We start from the raw sequence: 18,174 nt of genomic DNA on the forward strand, positions 1-18,174 counted from the left end.
TTCAGAATTGTTTTCAATCTTAAGCGATTCGTTGAAAAATTTCTCGAACATTACCGGGTTGATCGCTCCCAAAATTTGTGTCAACTGTTTATTTCTCTCATTTTCGTTTAAAATTTGTTGATCGTTTGCTTCGTTTCGAGGAAAATGACCGATGAAGGGGTGCGTTAAACTTTCTGGAATCATGCTCGCCTGCACGACTTCCTGATTTTGATCTACTTGGTTTCCTGTCGTAAAGCTGTGTACGTGATTGTTTACTTGCTGCCCTACTCGATTTATGATACTAGGATTATTAGTTTCGGAATTTTGATGCATTGCTGCAGGTTCTGAAAAGGAAAAGTAAAATTAATTTTGTACAAAGAATTTGATCGTAGTTTTATTTTACCAATGATTCTCACATGTTCCTTTGGAACAATGTTCCCCAAAACTGTATTTACTTTATTGAATAATTCCTTCAAATTGTCTACCCCAAGTGACTCTTTCAATTTGTTTAAAGTACTCATAGTGTCTCTTAGAAACTTGGTATCTTGGTCTTCCTTGAATTCCTCGACCCGCACGTTTTGCAACAGATTTGCTAGCATCTGAGATGGTTGTGATTTATCTTGGGTGTGTATCATTGAAACTGTCCTTCTAGGTTCAACTATTATTTTTTCAAAACGTAAGTCGTTATAGTTTGGATTAGAAACACCAATAGCGTCTAATATGTGTCCAACTTTCACAAACTGCCCATGAGAATTATCTAGAATAACATTAAATCCTTTCACATTTTTAACTGTTTAATCAGTTTGAGTCATCTTACCTAGTACGTTTCCAATTTGTTCACCTTCATTGGTAACGTCAAGAATCCTTGGTGTTATCAAAACTGCCTTTCTGATCGGTTGCCTTGTTACAGTTGGTATTTGTTTTAACAGTAACCTAGGTGTTGCATACCTAGTACTGTGGATAGCACTTTTACCATGGTTAGCCACCTGACCCACATGAGATAGTGCCTCTTGACTAGACAAAATGCCACCTCTAACAGCAGATCCAACCTAAAAAAGTCGACAATATTTTTTGTTTTTACTTATGTAGTCATTGTACCTTTTGGAATGTGTTAGCTATATTATCCGGATGAACTTCGTTTTGGGAATATTTGTCCGAAAATAGATTGGGGTTGATGTCTCCTAGAATGGCATTATTCCCTTGTCTGCTTACAATGTCATACTGTGACGGAATAAGGAAATTTTTCGTGGGGATTTTCATAGTGGCCAGTACAGCATCCTGAGCTGATCCCACCATATTTCTTACGTGATATAAAGGTGCATTTTCTTGCTCAAATGTATTTTTCACAGCCACACCGAGATTATCTAGAGTTCGTGGAATGTCTAATGCTGCTCTTGGATCTGCAATTAACCTGTAGGAAAATTGTAGAATTGAAAATACTAAAAGTACTTTAAATATAAAAGGTTTACCTGTTCAACGGTAAATCGTACGGTCTTCCTCCGATACTTCTTTTAGGTCTGTTAGTTTCGTTTTTCCTCTTTTCCAAGTCATTTATCATGTTCTCACCAACGTATCCAATCATCATTAAGTCTTCGTCGTGCTTAGCATCTTTTTTTAACTCTTTTACAATATCTTTTTGTGTTAGCAGAAGGTTGTCTAACTTATCGTCAGTCGTTTTATTTAGGGATCTCACAAGGCGTTGATACCATTCCGATTCGCGTTTGTCCGGCACTTCAATTATATGTCCCAAATTTGGGTTTATATCAGAAGATACATCATTTGGCATTTGTTGATGTCCAGGACCGTTTTCAATCACTGGGGAATTTACAACTTCTGGATCCGTGTTATACTGCCAATTTCCTGTCATTTTTGATTGGAAATCGTTTGGATTTTCTTTGATATTTGAATTCTTTGGAAAATCTCCGGGGTTAGCTACGAATGGAGGGTCTACGTCTACCAATCTTGATAACCTATCAAATGAACGTCTGTTATTTTCATCAACCTGTTCCAAAAAGTTCTTAACATTCGCCTGTTCTTCCTGCAAGTATCTGTCCATGGCTTCTTGTCGTTCTTCGGAGTTTAACTGAAGAAAGTTTTCCGGTAAAGTTGGAGGAGGGTTTATTTGAATGTTCTCCAAAGGAAATATACCCAGCTGTAAAAAAAATGTAAGACTCCGTGAGGAAGAATTATTTTGTACTTACGTTTTCATGTTGAATATTTTCTGTCCCTTCATAACGATTTGGAGACCTAACATATCCGAATTCACTGTTAAAGTCTAAAGGAGTTTCAAAATGGTGACATAAGTTTTCGTTACTTTCAATTGACTGCACCAGTTTTTTCATATTTCCTTGCTGTCGTTCAATATAGTTAACGACTGGTTGAAGATTTTGTGGTCTACTGGGATTGAAATATTCTGGAGATTCCGGTGCTCTCATTCTGGAATCTGTTAGTACAGTTCCAACCTACAATACTCGATTGGTCTATTTTATCTTTGGACGTTTATAGAATATACTATACCTGTTCATAATTTTTATCTAATTTTGAGTATGGTAAATACTCGAATTCCATGCGGATCGTAGGGCTTCCATCTTGAAGCATTTCTTGTGAGTGGGTAAAGTTTGTGCCTGTATTAGGCATAAGTACATATTGCTTGTTATTGGGTGCATTGGTGAGAATAAATTGAGACTGCGCAGTACTCATACCTGGCCCTACAGTACCATAACCCCTCGGTATTTCTTGCGACGAGTGGGTAAAATAGGATCCTCCTATACTTGGCATAATAAGGCGCTGCCCGTTAGCATTGATCTGAAAAACTTGAGACTGACTCATTCCATAACCACTAGGAGTAGGGTTTGAACTGTATACATTGCCCCCGGGAATAAATTTTCCTCGAGTCGGATTAAATCCTGGTTGTATGGTGGCTGAAGGAATCTGTTGTGGTGCTACCACTGAATTCTGGTTCTGAACCACACGTAAATTAAGACTTGGTGTAACTATATGTGTGTTTGGTATAAGATCGCTGCTTTGTGGCTCTTTAAAGAGGGTGTGAGTGTGTGTATGAGTATGAGTGTGCTTGGAAGTACCCACATCTGGAGACGTCTGTTTACTGGAACTGACAGTTAGATCTAAGCTGTAAACATGGTGTCATAAATATGTCTCTGTCTCTATACTAATCGTTGTTACCTTGACTTTTCGGGCACGTGAGCTTTACTTTTGTCCTCCTCGTGGGTAGAGGCTTGACGGAGGAAAATCATTGGTGGACCAGGTTGAAGCGTCGGCATTGGTTGAAGGGGAAAGTTTGTGTAGGGGTTCATCTGCGGTACCATTTGCATTGCTGGAATACCTTGTGGCATAAACTGCCAGGGGAAAAAGGGTACTTGTTGACCGAACTGTGGTTGACCAGTTGCATAGGCTGGGAAAGGTGCCTGCATTCCTACGGTTGGATCGGCTTTAGGTGGTGTATTTTCCAGTAGACCAGTTGTTTGGTCAAAAGGCCTTTAAAATAAGATATCCATGTTAATAGTATTGTAATCTCATTTATAAGGATATATACGGGCGTAACTTTAAGTGGGGGGGGGGGGTATATTTATACAGAGGCTTCCATTGACCTTTAGTTTATTTTTTCAACATCCGTCGCAAAAACATTCAATTTTACTGATACTGTCTCCAATTGCGGGACAACAACTATCTCCCTTCACATGCACTGTAGATTGCCTACAATTCATGTATTTGTAATACACAAATATTACAGTGGCAGCGTACACAAGTATTAAAGTGTATTTTAAAAAACTAATTATAGTTCGACTATTACCCCTAAAAACTGACCCCCACTTACATCCTGTATACAGAGTGTTTCATAAGGAGATCTGGGTAAGTTTTCATTAAAACTTATTTTAACTATAGCCTTTGAGCCATTTGTAGAAGTTAATTTGTTTGTGGTATACACAACAAACAATGTACCACTAAAGGCTAAGTTCATGCAAACAAACTTTAAGGATGCTATTGAGAAAATCACATTTTTTGTGGCCACAGAAAAGTTCATCCATTATATGTTTTTGTTATGTATTTTATAAAGCATATTGACAAAACATGAACTGGTGATAAAATCATACTAGTGATTTTAAGAAAAAAAGTAATTCTCATTAAAAAATTGTGCTTGTGTAAAAAAATTGTAATTTTAAGTGGGCGAATATACTTTACTAAGAAATGATTAGAAATATAATAGTTAATTTTATTCGTGGAAGTCAGTAGCATGGTAATTAAAAAACTCATAAATAGTTCATTATTTTTCAACATTTAGCATGTACAATGATGACAGACAGAACGTTTTTAAGCAGAAATTTGATATTTTGGGAAACTTGGTTAAAAAATAATCTGTAATGTATATCTGTATAATAATTTATAAACAATTAAATAGGTCTTAACAGGAATAAAAAAAATATTTTCTTTGTAGATAAAGTTCTTTTTTTGTATATCAAAAAAATTCATAAGGTTGATCAGAATTAAAATTTATTAACATCGTTTAACTGCGAATAACTTTTCTCAATCAGTGAAAAATAGCAAATGTGTACTGAATTTTATTTTAAACTACCACTGACCATTGACCACGTGGTCATTATGGGGTCAAGACGATTTTTTTTAAATGGGAACCCCCCTAAGTTAACTGATTGTCACCAAATTTTGTATACGGAGGTCGAAGTCGCTGATCACAAATCCAAGGTCAGATTTTCAAAATTGAAGATGGTGGATGGGGTTTTTTAAATTTAATCAATGGGGACCAAATTTGATTAGGGAGTTTTGGGGGCCACTGACCCCACATTTGTGATCAGCAATCCAAAAACGGCCGTATACCATCGAATGCAAATCGACTGATTCGTCCGCCATCTTGAATCCGTCATCTTGAATTTTGCAACCTCGGATTCGTGATCAGCGACCACAAAAACCCCCGTATAAACGTTTGGTGCAAATCGGTTGATTTTCGAGAAATTCGTCCGCCATATTGGATCCGCCATCTTGATTTTTTAAATCCGATTCGTGATTAGCGACCTCGAAAACCTCCCTATACAAAATTTAGTGACAATCGGTTAACTTTCAAAAATATCGTCTACCATATTGATTTCGCCGCCATTTGTAAATTTTTGAAATGGTGAAGGCCATATTTGAAAGTAAAATTTTCCGCTCTCCATTTTCCGTGGTCAGTGGTCAGTGGTCATGTCATGGTCACCATTGAATAGCCAGGGAAAACTCCTAACTTTCCCTATATTTGGTTCTTCCGAAAAATGTATATCTCACGAGATTTTTTGGGATTCCCATACTTTTATGTCACCCTGTATATTTACTTCTTGTTATACAGGGTTACAACTTTTTAATTGTCCGATACATGTATCTTTCTTATTTTAAGAGATACAGAAATGGTTAAACGAGCAAAAATACGCAGAATCTTTGATTTGTTCAGATTTGTTTTTAAATTTTGAAAATTCCGAATGGTTCCGAAGATATTCGAAGGAAGCCGATTTTATGATATTTCCTTTTTTAGTCGTATTTCACTTGTTTTTCAAAATTTTAGGACAAAAATGTGTAGTCTGATATTAAAGGATGTGAGGAAATGATTTTTACTGTCAGTATTAACGTATCTCTATACGCCGACGACCTGACAATCACATCCCAATCCGTAGATCCTAGATATTCCGTCTCCCTCCTCCAAAACTCCTTAGACCAACTTGAAACCTGGTGCAACAGGTGGAAAGTCAAAATTAATCCCAACAAAAGTTCGGCTATCCTTTTTACCAAACGAAAAATCCCACAAAACCTCGACAGACTGACACTATCCCAGGAACCTATCTCCTGGAATCGACAAACACGATACCTGGGCGTGACGATGGACCAGCGTCTCACGTGGAAACCGCACATCGTGGAGACGGTGGCGCGAGCGAAGACCACCAGGGCTAGGCTCTATCCCTTACTCAAAGGTGGAAACACCCTCAGTTTAAGGAATAAGCGAACGCTTATCAAGGTGGTACTTCAACCGCAGCTAACCTACGCCTCCACGGCGTGGGGTCACGCGGCAAAAAGCCACTTAAAGTCATTACAGGCTGTGGAAAACATAGCCCTCCGCACGGCCACCGACGCGCCCTGGTACGTAAGAAACACTGACATATTACGAGACTTACAATACACAAACGCTACACAGACAATAAGACAAAACGCGGAGAAACGATTTGACGTAGCCGCTAGACATGACAATCCCCTCCTCAGGCAAGCCGTTGACTACGTACCCGACGTGACCGACAAACACAAAAGACCTAGACACCAACTTTTTGACCCTGGGTGACCACCCCAATGACCCCCCCCCTCCCCGCTAACCTTTTCTGTTTCAGAGACAGCCAGGATCAAGAAACGAAGACAACGACACACACACACACACACACACACACCCCCCATACCCTCCTTAACCCTCCCCTCCCGCGCTAGCCTAAGGGCCACCTTAGCAAAGCGCATCCCAGGCTGCATAGCCGCACTACCCTACCCAACCATACCACACATAAACATGACACTACCCCCGGGGTTTACACAGACGAGCCGGCGAAGCAAGAAGAGCGCCAGAAGAAAGGGCCCTAGCCGGCGGGGCCCAGCCAGGACAAAAGGAGGTCCCACAAAGCGCCTACACCGGCCGCATTTGCGGTCGGGGTAGACGACGGATGGGGCCCACCTACGAAGGCTGTCCAGGCCTACACGAGATGAGGCAGGATAAAGAGGGATAATCCCCCTCGATCCCAAATCATTGAGGCCAATTTCTAGCCATGGAATAATGGCGCGGTCCCTGGTAAAGTGGCGTACCGAGTTTAGGTTTAAAATCTATCTAATAAACATATCTCTAACAATGTGTGCCGAGTATAAGAAATATTAAATTAATTTATAGAAAAAATTCAAATGTTTCACTTGACTACCCGATTTTTTTATTAAAATTATTATTATATTCGATATTTTGGTTATTTATTTATGAAAGCCCCTTAAATTATACATCGTTGTAAAGAGAATGTCCCTTTTCTTCTAATGAGACAAAAATTCAATATGGCGTCCATAACAAAAACAAAAGTTAACTTAGCATACGTTTTTAGAGATATGTACCTAAAATGTTGAAAAAAAATTGAAATAGGTCCAACTAAAAATAGCATAAAATTGGTTTCCTTCGAATATCTTCGGAACAATACGGAATTTTCTAAATTTATAAACGAATCAGTGATCGCCATAAAATTCTACACACTTTTGTTCATTTAACCATTTCTGTATCTCTTAAAATAAGAAAAATACCAGTATTGGACAATTAAAAAGTTATAACCCTGTATACCACTAAAAATGTTAATAAATCAATAATCGGTATTCCCTTCGTATTAATCTCTTAAAAATACATATGTTACTACTATTGATTTTTGTGACATAAATAGAAGATTTAGTAATAAATTATTAACTTTAAGTTTGGTTCCAGTTTCATGAGAAGTACCATAATAATTATGCTTACATTTTCCTCATTTTAAACGTAATAATGTACACTCATCTGCGCATATCAAGAAGAGAGTACGCAAAAGGAGTGACAAAGACAGGAGATCTTAACGGTAGTTTCATTCATTATACGTTATATCTATGTTTCTGACTGGAAAAAGTGAAAGCTTTCCTTAGGATTTTAGTCCGTTGTTGTTGGGATTTAGATGGTCTATGGCACATATTAAGAATAAATTAAGTCTCAAAAGTGGTTCAAAAATTATTACCAAAAAAAAATTTGTATAACCTAGAATTTTCGTACGATATAAAATTTGAACATGGTAATCGAACTCAGTAAATCGTTTAAATACTAACCTTTGGCATCCTAGAGGTGTTGTCTGACGTCTTTGCTGTACAATTTGACTATCAGACATGGTTCCATAGTCCATATTTATCTCACGTAATTGATCAATATTGCCAATGTGTAAAGGAGCTTGAATCATATTCAAGTCATCCGGACTGGAATTTTCGCTGAAGTCACTGTACGCGCAAGGTATATCCGGACCTGGACTATCCATTTTCCCTTCCGTCCCCGCAAAGTCCACATTACCGCCCACTAAATCTTCCACACCGTTCTGATCTCTCTGTAGAGTAAAATCAACCGGTAAGAACCTGGCGATATTTTCATCTATGTCCGGTAGATTTATTTCTTCGTAGTCATCGTCGGGAAAGGGAAAATTTTCTTCATCGATCTCAAAGTCGGGGTCTTCGGCAAACTGATCGTCTGAATTGCGTATGACGCGGTGGTCGAGAAGACCTAGGTTCGATCTGGCCATTAAGGCCTTGTAGTGGGCGCGCGCCCTTAGAACGTTCGCGATGGCCTTTGCCCTGTGGGCTTGGAGGCTGGCCATGGCCTTTAGGGCCGCAGGGGAGATAGCGGTCTGCATGGTTTGGATGGCCAGGATGCTGGTGATGATAGCGCCGATGAACAACTTGAAATGTGGGAGAGTGGTGTTAATGGTCGTTAGTTCTCGAGTCGAATTAGAATTTGAACGTAAAAAAAATATTAGTAGACATTTTATTGCATTTTATGACGGGGAAGGGTACCTACGTCAGAGGCGGACTGGCTAGATGAACAGGCCCGGGAAACATCCATCAAGCGGCCCGTTTTTTGAAAGTTTCACAATTTATTTTATTTTAAATAGGCTCTTCGTGAATGATTTATTTGAAATATTTGAAAAAAGTTAGCCATAGATAATTTGATATTGTTTTAAAAATAATTAATCTCACAATTTGTTTGTAGATAAAAATTAAAATCTTAAATTAAAATAATTTAGATTTTTTTTAAAATGGATAAGTGGTAGTTGGAAGGTATAAGAAGTTAAAGCATTATTCTTTTTAATAAATAAATAATCATTAAAATATATATTTTGTATCAATCGAAAATATTGTGTTGTAGAGCTAAGTATAATCTAAAAATTCCAATTTAATATAAAAGGAGATTTTTTAAAAGTGTACTTTTTAAAACTAATTCATTAATTATATCATCTAATGACAAACTATTTAAAATGTCTACATTTAATGCCATTAACATAAAAGTCTCTAGTTTTTCCTGAGTCAGCGAACTTCTCAAACGATTTTTTAAAAACTTCAAAGTGCTAAACGATCTCTCACAAGCTACTTGTGTAAACGATAGAGATAATACGTATTTATATGCTACTGATGCAAAGAGAAATACGTTTGTCAATAGATTGTATCTATTTAAAATCCTGTAACAACATATGATGCAGTTTTTACATGGCTCATGTTTCTTTTTATTTTTTCCTTTATATTTCTGCTGAGTTTCATCAGTTTCATCTTCTGTGATTTTAGTCCAGACGGTATCTGTTTCAAAAAGCCATATTTGGGTGAATCGTATATCCACGGAGATTTTTGGCTTTTTGGCTTTCAAATATCACTAGAAATGAAAATTTTTCTATGCGCATAAAAAAAACGTGGGCTTAACTTTTGGCGGCACAATATGTTAAAAAAATTCGAAAAATGTCATATTTTTCTTCCTATTTAATTATGTATCTTTTCAAGAGTTGATTTTAGGCGAAAATGGAAGAGGAAAAAAATGTTTGTAATTAAATTTTTTACAAAACATGACTAGTTACAAATCGAATGAATCATGATTATTATGGTAAAAATCGAAAAAATCACAAAAATGGGGTTAAAAAACAATACTTTTTAGGGAATTTTTTTGGTGTATTTAAATTGGGTGTAGGACCTTTATACTTGGCTCAAGAAAACTTCATGTTATGTAGAATCATCACACCAAATTTCATCAAAATCGGTTCGATAGATTTTGCATAATAATTTTGCAATCCAGATTTTGAAAAAAAAATTGCAAATTTTCAAAATTTTGCACAGCAAAAACCAAGGCCCTTAGATACTTGAAAATTTAATCACATATAGAAGGGCTCTCAAGCTTTCAAACTTTTTTTGAAAAATTCGAATCCGTCAATTAGGAGAGCTCTGGCGCTTGTTTAAACATTGGTCGAATTTTTGTACTTATAAACAATTAGAACTTTGTGAATATTCAATCAAATCAAATTTTTTAAAGCAGGTTTTAAAAGTTCTTGGAAAGACGCTTCTTTAAAAAAAAACAGATCGATTGATCAATTAGTTACGTAGTTATAGCCGTCATTTACACTAAATGTACTGGGACATCCGGGCTAATTTTTCGAAAAATACCTTTGGTATTCCGAGTACTTACCAGGTCTAAGATTACAATACTTTTCTTCATTGGCAACCTACTTTAAAACGTGTTTAAAGTTATTTATGCAAGCGAGAAATTCAATAAAATCGTACGGGTGGTGGTGGTGGGGGAAGCAGAGAGCGCGGCCGCTTCGGCCTGCTCGAAATTGAATCGGCTATAACTACGTAACTAATTGATCAATCGTTCCTTTTTTTTTTTTTAAAGAAGCGTCTTTCCAAGAACTTTTAAAACCTGCTTTAAAAAATTTGATTTGATTGAATATTCACAAAGTTCTAATTGTTTATAAGTACAAAAATTCGACCAATGTTTAAACAAGCGCCAGAGCTCTCCTAATTGACGGATTCGAATTTTTCAAAAAAAGTTTGAAAGCTTGAGAGCCCTTCTATATGTGATTAAATTTTCAAGTATCTAAGGGCCTTGGTTTTTGCTGTGCAAAATTTTGAAAATTTGCAAATTTTTTTTCAAAATCTGGATTGCAAAATTATTATGCAAAATCTATCGAACCGATTTTGATGAAATTTGGTGTGATAATTCTACGTAACATGAAGTTTTCTTGGCCCAATTTAAATACCCCAAAAAAATTCCCTAAAAAGCATTGTTTTTTAACCCCATTTTTGCGATTTTTTCGATTTTTACCATAATAATCATGATTCATTCGATTTGTAACTAGTCCTGTTTTGTAAAAAAATTAATTACAAACATTTTTTTCCTCTTCCATTTTCGCCTAAAGTCAACTCTTGAAAAGATACATTATTAAATAGGAAGAAAAATATGACATTTTTCGAATTTTTTAAACATATTGTGCTGCTAAAAGTTAAGCCCATGTTTTTTTTATGCGCATAGAAAAATGTTCGTTTCCAGTGATATTTGAAAGCCAAACAGCCAAAAATCTCTGTGGATATACGACTCACCCAAACCAAATCAGATACCGCCTAGTCTATTTCTTCACTTTCACTTTCATCACATTGACGTGTTTCATACTCGTCCAATGGAGTTTGTACAAGTTTTTTCCACTGGTGTGCTAAACTTGTTAATTCATCTCTTAGTTTTTGAGGAGTTATTTCTGATTCATATATGACCCATTTCTCACACAGTTTGTTAAAACCTGGAGCTTTTAAGCCTCAGATCACATGTAATTGTCGGCCAAGGTGAAGTCGACATTTCTTATTTTACTGCCCTAGGTGTGTAATATATACTTTTTTCATTTCTTTCCAAATTTTTTGCTCAAAATTTTTTCCAATTTTTGTTTTTCAATTTTTTTCATATTTTTTTTCAATTTTGTTTTATAATTTTTATTTCAAAAATATATTTCATCCTTCTACAGCGCGGACCGGCCCAAAATGACCGCGGCCCATCGGGAAACCTCCCGAGTTCCCGCATAGCCAATCCGCCTCTGACCTACGTAGAATAATATCAAAAAAGTAACTCGAAAGAAATGACGCTAAGTTGACAAATTGCAAATAAGTGGCAAATTTACTTGCTTTTTCACTTTTTTTACTTTCCATGAAAATCTAGACGACCTTTCGCAAAATTAGTCATTTTATGATGTAGGCAATTAAATTATCTACAATTTAAGGTATATAAAGTCATATTTCACCAATTTGTTAACTGTAAAATAAAGGTTGAACGCGGAAACATCAGTTTTCAAAAATTGCGCATTATACAGTGTGTCTGCGTTTTTTGTAGCAGGACTTTCACAACTTGTACTAAAATTCATTTAAAAAAAAAGTTCATGTAAACATATATGTATAGATCCGTCGTTTTCGATTTACAGAGTGTTCATGTTTAAAATGAGAATTGATTGTTTATTCGTAAAACGAAAACCCCTTTTTAGACTTTGTACCATATTTTTTTCTATTTTTATCAAGCTGGTATCTTGTTGTGACGCCACTGGAGAAAATAGGACAAATTAAATTATGTGAGAAAATGAGTATTACGTATTATTACAAACAAAGTTGCCAAGATTCAACAAAGTCTAAAAAGGGGGTTTCGTTTTACGAATAAAAAATCAATTCTCATTTTAAACTTGAACACTCTGTAAATCGAAAACGACGCATCTATACATATATGTTTACATATTTTTTTTTAAAGGACTTTTAGTACAAGTTGTGAAAGTCCTGCTACAAAAAACGCGGACACCCTTCATTGCAAAAAGCGATGGATGTTGATGAAATTTAGAGAAAAGACGGTTAATCCAAAGACCAACATGTGTGCCAAAGGCCGATTCAATTGCAAATTTTTTGCAACAATTTGTTTAGTTACTAAACGTTAATTTTAGAATATAATATCGTAGATTTAGGTTCTAACTGATCTAAAGGAACGTATCGAAAAAAAGAAATTTCAAAAAGTTGAAATAAAGTAGCCCTTTACAACTAACGAAGTAGGACGTGCAAAACAGCATTATAAACAAATTGTCTCAGGGTCAGGCAAAAGCCGCTCGGGAATTCGCTCTAATTACTTTAAATAGAGCTTATTTTTACGGTAATTTTTTGAAAACAGAGAAATCACCTACGTATCTTTGTTACCAAGAAGTTTTTTTTATAACGTTATTTGTTAATTAACTATTGGACATATCTGTCCGGTACAAGGGCGTCACATTCTAGCAGCTGCCCCTCTCCTAAAAATTCGAAAAAAGTACAAACATATTCTTAGGCTAAGAAAATATTAGATTTAAAATTTTTAATAAAATATTTTATTTACTTTTGAAAATTAATACATTATATTTTTTTCTCCAAATAACAATAATGTTTATTACTACTCAGATATTTGGAATTAATAAAAAAATTAAACATTGCAATTATCAAAAAAAAATTCAAAATAAAGCAATAATTCTTTTTAAGGACAATATTGGTATAGTTTTACAATTTAATTTTGGCTTGGATTATGTCGATGTTATTTAGAGAACTAAATAAAGGAGGATGTTCTAGCAAACCTCACTATTTTAGCAATAACTTGAAAACGAAAAAAGATATCGACCTCCGGTTTGTGTATTTGTTTTCCATAATGAATGGTCTATCAAGCCATGATAAAAAACCTACATCGTTGCATTTAATTTTTTTAGTAAACGGAGACAATTACAAAACTTTCCTCATTAACGTCTACCGTTGCACAGGAAAATAATATTTTTATTCCTATATCATAAAAATAAATTTTGTTAATAGTTCTATAAAATGAGCCATCGTTTATTGAAATCGATTAAGGCATTTAGAAGTTATGACAATTTAAAAATTTCAGGATAGCGTGCTAATAACAAAAAAAAAGTTCAAACAAAACTTGTGAAGGGTTTAACAGTGTATCTAAAAAATGTATTTTCAACTTAGGTTAAATAAGCAAAATTTCGAAAAACCGACAATTTTCTGTAACACTATAGCAGTTGCGCCCCCTAGCGGTTAAGTTACAAACTTGAAAATATTTTAAATCAATTTCTTTTGGTCGTATTTGTTAATAGATTTTTTACCCCATAATTGTAGCACGTCTAGTTTCCTATATACAGCCGCTCGATACCGTTAATGGATCACCCTGTATATGTAACGCACCAATTTTATATACGGGGAATGAAAAACGTTTTTAATTTTGTGGGTTACCCATAGGTTTAAGAAATTTATATTTTATTTCTTTAATTGCCTCTAAAATCCCGGTCCGATACGACCAATAGTTAATTAACAATTAACAATAGCTGTATTTGTTTTACACACTTGGTCACTTTGGTTAATTTACTTTCAGTAGAGTTCCGATCAAGTTCGTTTTTTTAAACAAGTGAACAAACCAAAATATGACCAAAATCATTTTCCTCTTTCCGATCTAACCTAGCCTAATACTATCGTGGTTAGTAAGTGAACAAGATAATCGAACAAAACATAATAATCATAAATCTAAATAATAAAAATAAGCCGTTGGCCGTTGATAATGGATATGGATTTATCCGAAGAAGATATGTTGATTGTAAGTATGTCGGGCATAGTATGATTGACAACAACAACCTAATTAAACTGAAATTGAACCGACGTTAAAAGTCAAAATTTAAAATGGAGTAGATGTGTATTTTGTTTAACCTAAAGTTAGTTCAAATCACTGTCACTTCTAGTTTGGTCAATTTGACCAAGCTAAACAACCAAGTGATAAAACAAGTACAGCTATTATATAAAAAAGTTATCTTGGAAACAAAGAGGCGTAGGCGATTTATATATATTTTTTAATTACCGTAAAATAAGTAAAAAGAGCGAATTCCCGAGCGGCTTTTGCCTGACCCTGGGACAATTTATTTATAACGCTGTTGTGCGCGTCCTAATTTCTTAGTTGTAAAGGACAACTTAATTTCAACTTTTCGAAATGTTTCTTCGATACCTTTCTTTGGATCAATTAGAACCTATATCTGCTATATTAACTTTAAACGAAATTAATTAATAAATAACTGGAGCAACAATTTCACGGTTATTGAATCGGCGTTTGGCACACATGTAGGCCATTGGATTGGCCGTCTTTTCCATAAATTTCATCACTATCCATCGCTTTTTGCAATAATAATGCGCAATTTTCGAAAACTGATATTTCCGCGCTCGACCTTTATTTTACAGTTAACAAATTAGTGAAAAATGACTCTAGGTATCTTAAATTGTAGGTAATTTAATTACCTACAACATAAAATAACTAATATTCCGATTATAATCTAATTCGATTGGAGTAATACGGTATCAGAAAATGTCAACTTGTTTCGTATAAATTGAAAGAAGCCGATTGGTTTTGTATGCATAAGAGACGAAATTATATGCTGCAGTATTTTTTTATCAAATAAGTATAAGTCAACGTCTCTTTATTTGTGTAACTAATAAGATTAAATATTGAACAGATGTTCGTACATTAAGATATCAACGACTTATTTGACCTTCAATATACGAAAAGGGTAATATTTAGGAGGAGCTCTACTTATAAAACTACGATATACATATATGTCTATATATTTGTATTATGTGTATATGTGATGCCATTTTTTTCCGAATAAGCTCAGAGACTTGATGTTTTTTTAATAGTTTTCGTTTTGCTATTTGATAAAATTGCAATTTTTATAGAAAGTATGTTGTTTATAGGACAAATAATTTAATTCGTACCAAAAAATAACTCAAAGATTTTATGACTACAATCACCAACTAAAATTTCAGTCCATGCAAAATTTCTGCCTTTGAATCTTGTAAAAAGAACTTGTAATACCAGAAGAAATAAATGTTTCCATTTTTTTCTGAACTTTAAAAGACAACCTTCATTAAAATGACTGAATTTATTCTTAAAATTGAATATTGTGATTAAAAAAGTACCTATATTTAACAAAGTAAATACCAAATAATAATTCTACAATGTGCTTTAACACGGAACAGAAATAGGAACACTTCTTTCCCAAGTAAATAGTTGTAAATTCATTTATAAGACCCAAAGCCTGGACTTAAAAGCTGAGAATTTTATCTACAACTTGTAAAAAAATCGTCGGTCAGGCAACAGAAAAATATGTCGCTCAATAAATTTACTCGGAATTTTGCTTGTATCGAATTTTAAGTCGGTGAGTGTATTAAGCGAAATTTTGCCGCATTTCTTCATATTACAAAATAATTCTTCCACTTACCATTCTAAATTCCACAATAACTACAACTAAAATTAAAGTCTTTTTAGTGTGGCACTGAAAAAATTAATGAGTATACATTTGACTTTTTAGAACATAATGCTTTTGCTTACCGGGCATTTTTGATGTAATATTGGTACATACTTTGTTTATAAACAATTATTCTACAGACCCAATTACTCAGTATTGATATTATTTCTCTCTGTAACAACCACACATTTGTTTGCAAAATAACTTATGCAAATATTTGTCAACCAATTTTTTCGTTCCTCTCTCTCTTCAAATGCTATGTAGATCGTAGTGTGTCATTTAATAATTTTTATTTTTTAATTTACCCAATGTGTATGCATATTTTGTTTTTATTTGGTCATTTTCTCTCGAAACAAAGATACTGTAGAATTCTTATTTTATTTGATATTCACAGTTTTTTTTTAAACGTTGTGACAGTCTTGCCAAATTAAACAGCAACAAAATATAATTTATTCTTTTTATGCTTAAATTTTTATTTTTTATCAAACTTTCTAAAAAAAACATTAACTTTTCTCAAATTTCGGGTGTATAAAAATCAGAAATGCAGTGTTTATTACTTTTTATCTTTTTGTAATAAAAAAATAATTTTTGAAATACTTATCTCAAACAATATAAGTTTTACAACCTTGAACCCATTTTATTGCAGACACACTGTATATGTGTACTAAAAAACCACGAATTTTTAAAACATTTATTGAAAAATACAATAGGTACTTACATAAAACTGACATCAGCATCTCAAGTTCATATTTTTACATTAAAATTACAATAACGTTTATTATTTACATTAAAATTATACATATTTTTTTATATATATATATTATAATCTACAAAGATGAAAGGTATTATTCCCGAAAACAAAACTAACAATCCTTGCGGTTAACCAGCGTGTGTGAGTAGATGAGAAAGATAGATACACGTTATACGATTTTTACAAAAGAAAAAAACAAATATATTTACAAAATTATTTCTTGATAAAAAATCCATCAACTAAACCCAAAAAATGCGTCTTCATTAAGCGAAATCCGAAACAATCACACATTGCTCCCTCCGAAACATGCCGGAGGACATTTTTTTTTTTATTGATTATTGAAAACATCCATCGAAATACCAAAAAAACGGCTACTAGGCTCTAGGTTCTTCAGTACAGTCCCAGTTGATTCGAGGCTTCTAGAAATCAGTATGATCTGGACCTAAAAGAACCAGAGAAGAAATTAATTCAGAAAAATAAAAACTCACTAAAGACTGTTTGTTTATTTTCGCGGCGGTATTCGAAATACACAGGGTGTCCCGAATTGCATAAGCCGAACTTTTCTGGTGATTCAACTCAAAATAAAAGAAAGTCCACTTAAATATGGGTCGAGAAATGCACAGAGAAAATTATTCCAGTAGAGACATTATGACATTATGCATTTCTTGACCTATACTTTCAAAAACATTTTTTATATTTTGAGGCGTTGTTTCACCAGGTAAACTTTGGATTGTGCAATTCGAAACATCCCCTATAAAATTAAAACGAAACTTGCAAAGTCTTTAAACCGCTACAGAATTTGATATAAGGCCATAGTACAGAAAGTATGACGTCACAATAGTGGTTTGGACTAGAAAGACAGGGATTTTTTCCTCTAGTTGCCCTTTGGAAATAAATTTAAAATTATATATTCCTATGAAACTAATTTAAAACAAAATGATACATGAAAACAGGTAAATGTCGAGTATATAGACCAACAGCACAGCCTACACACGACAATGACAATAACATGTTTGAGCTGTGGTGGTGGCAAAAAGAGTTCTATTTGCATTCTTGATAAAGTCACTCGCCAACGACAACTAGAATTACTCAAAAAACCAGTTACTGTGTTAAAATGGAGAGAGAGGGAGAAAACCACGCCATGCGACATTCAAACGTTCCTACGTGTATTAATGAGAAAACTTGTATTAGTTGTCACACCAATGTTGTTAAAAAAATCTCTTGAGTAGCAAACTACACCTTTCATTAGACAATTTAGAATTAATTTGTTAAGAACGAGTAAGTCACTATAAAACAAAAACAAAGCGGTCGTTAAGGACATTGTTAATTCTCATTAATGTACCGGACATCTAGGCGAGATATAGGTTATGTTGTCAATGAAACCGGACCAACGATAGTGACTTTATTGCCAAATGCAAATAAAACGGTAGTTGTAATAACAATAATATGTCTACCCTCCGCTGTAACGGCAGATTGGCCCTTGTATGGGAGTGGGGAAGGCATATTATTATTATGCGTGCCGCTAGGAACGACTTTTGATGATAATGATTTGGAAGATTGTTTTCA

At 34.3% G+C, this 18,174-nt stretch overlaps 1 protein-coding gene across 2 annotated transcripts in view; it reads right to left on the minus strand.

Moving 5' to 3' along the window:
* Window positions 1-16,534: 16,534 nt before the first annotated feature.
* The window catches only part of LOC108910700 (putative mediator of RNA polymerase II transcription subunit 26), a 70,783-nt gene continuing 69,143 nt past the window's right edge, over window positions 16,535-18,174 (minus strand). For both annotated transcript variants that reach the window (XM_018715400.1, XM_018715399.1), the window contains one exon: window positions 16,535-17,050. The gene's annotated coding sequence lies outside the window, so the exon portion shown is untranslated. The remainder of the gene's footprint in view (window positions 17,051-18,174) is intronic.

Source organism: Anoplophora glabripennis, unplaced genomic scaffold (assembly GCF_000390285.2).
Source record: "Anoplophora glabripennis isolate ALB-LARVAE unplaced genomic scaffold, Agla_2.0 scaffold280, whole genome shotgun sequence".
NCBI lineage: Eukaryota > Metazoa > Arthropoda > Insecta > Coleoptera > Cerambycidae > Anoplophora > Anoplophora glabripennis.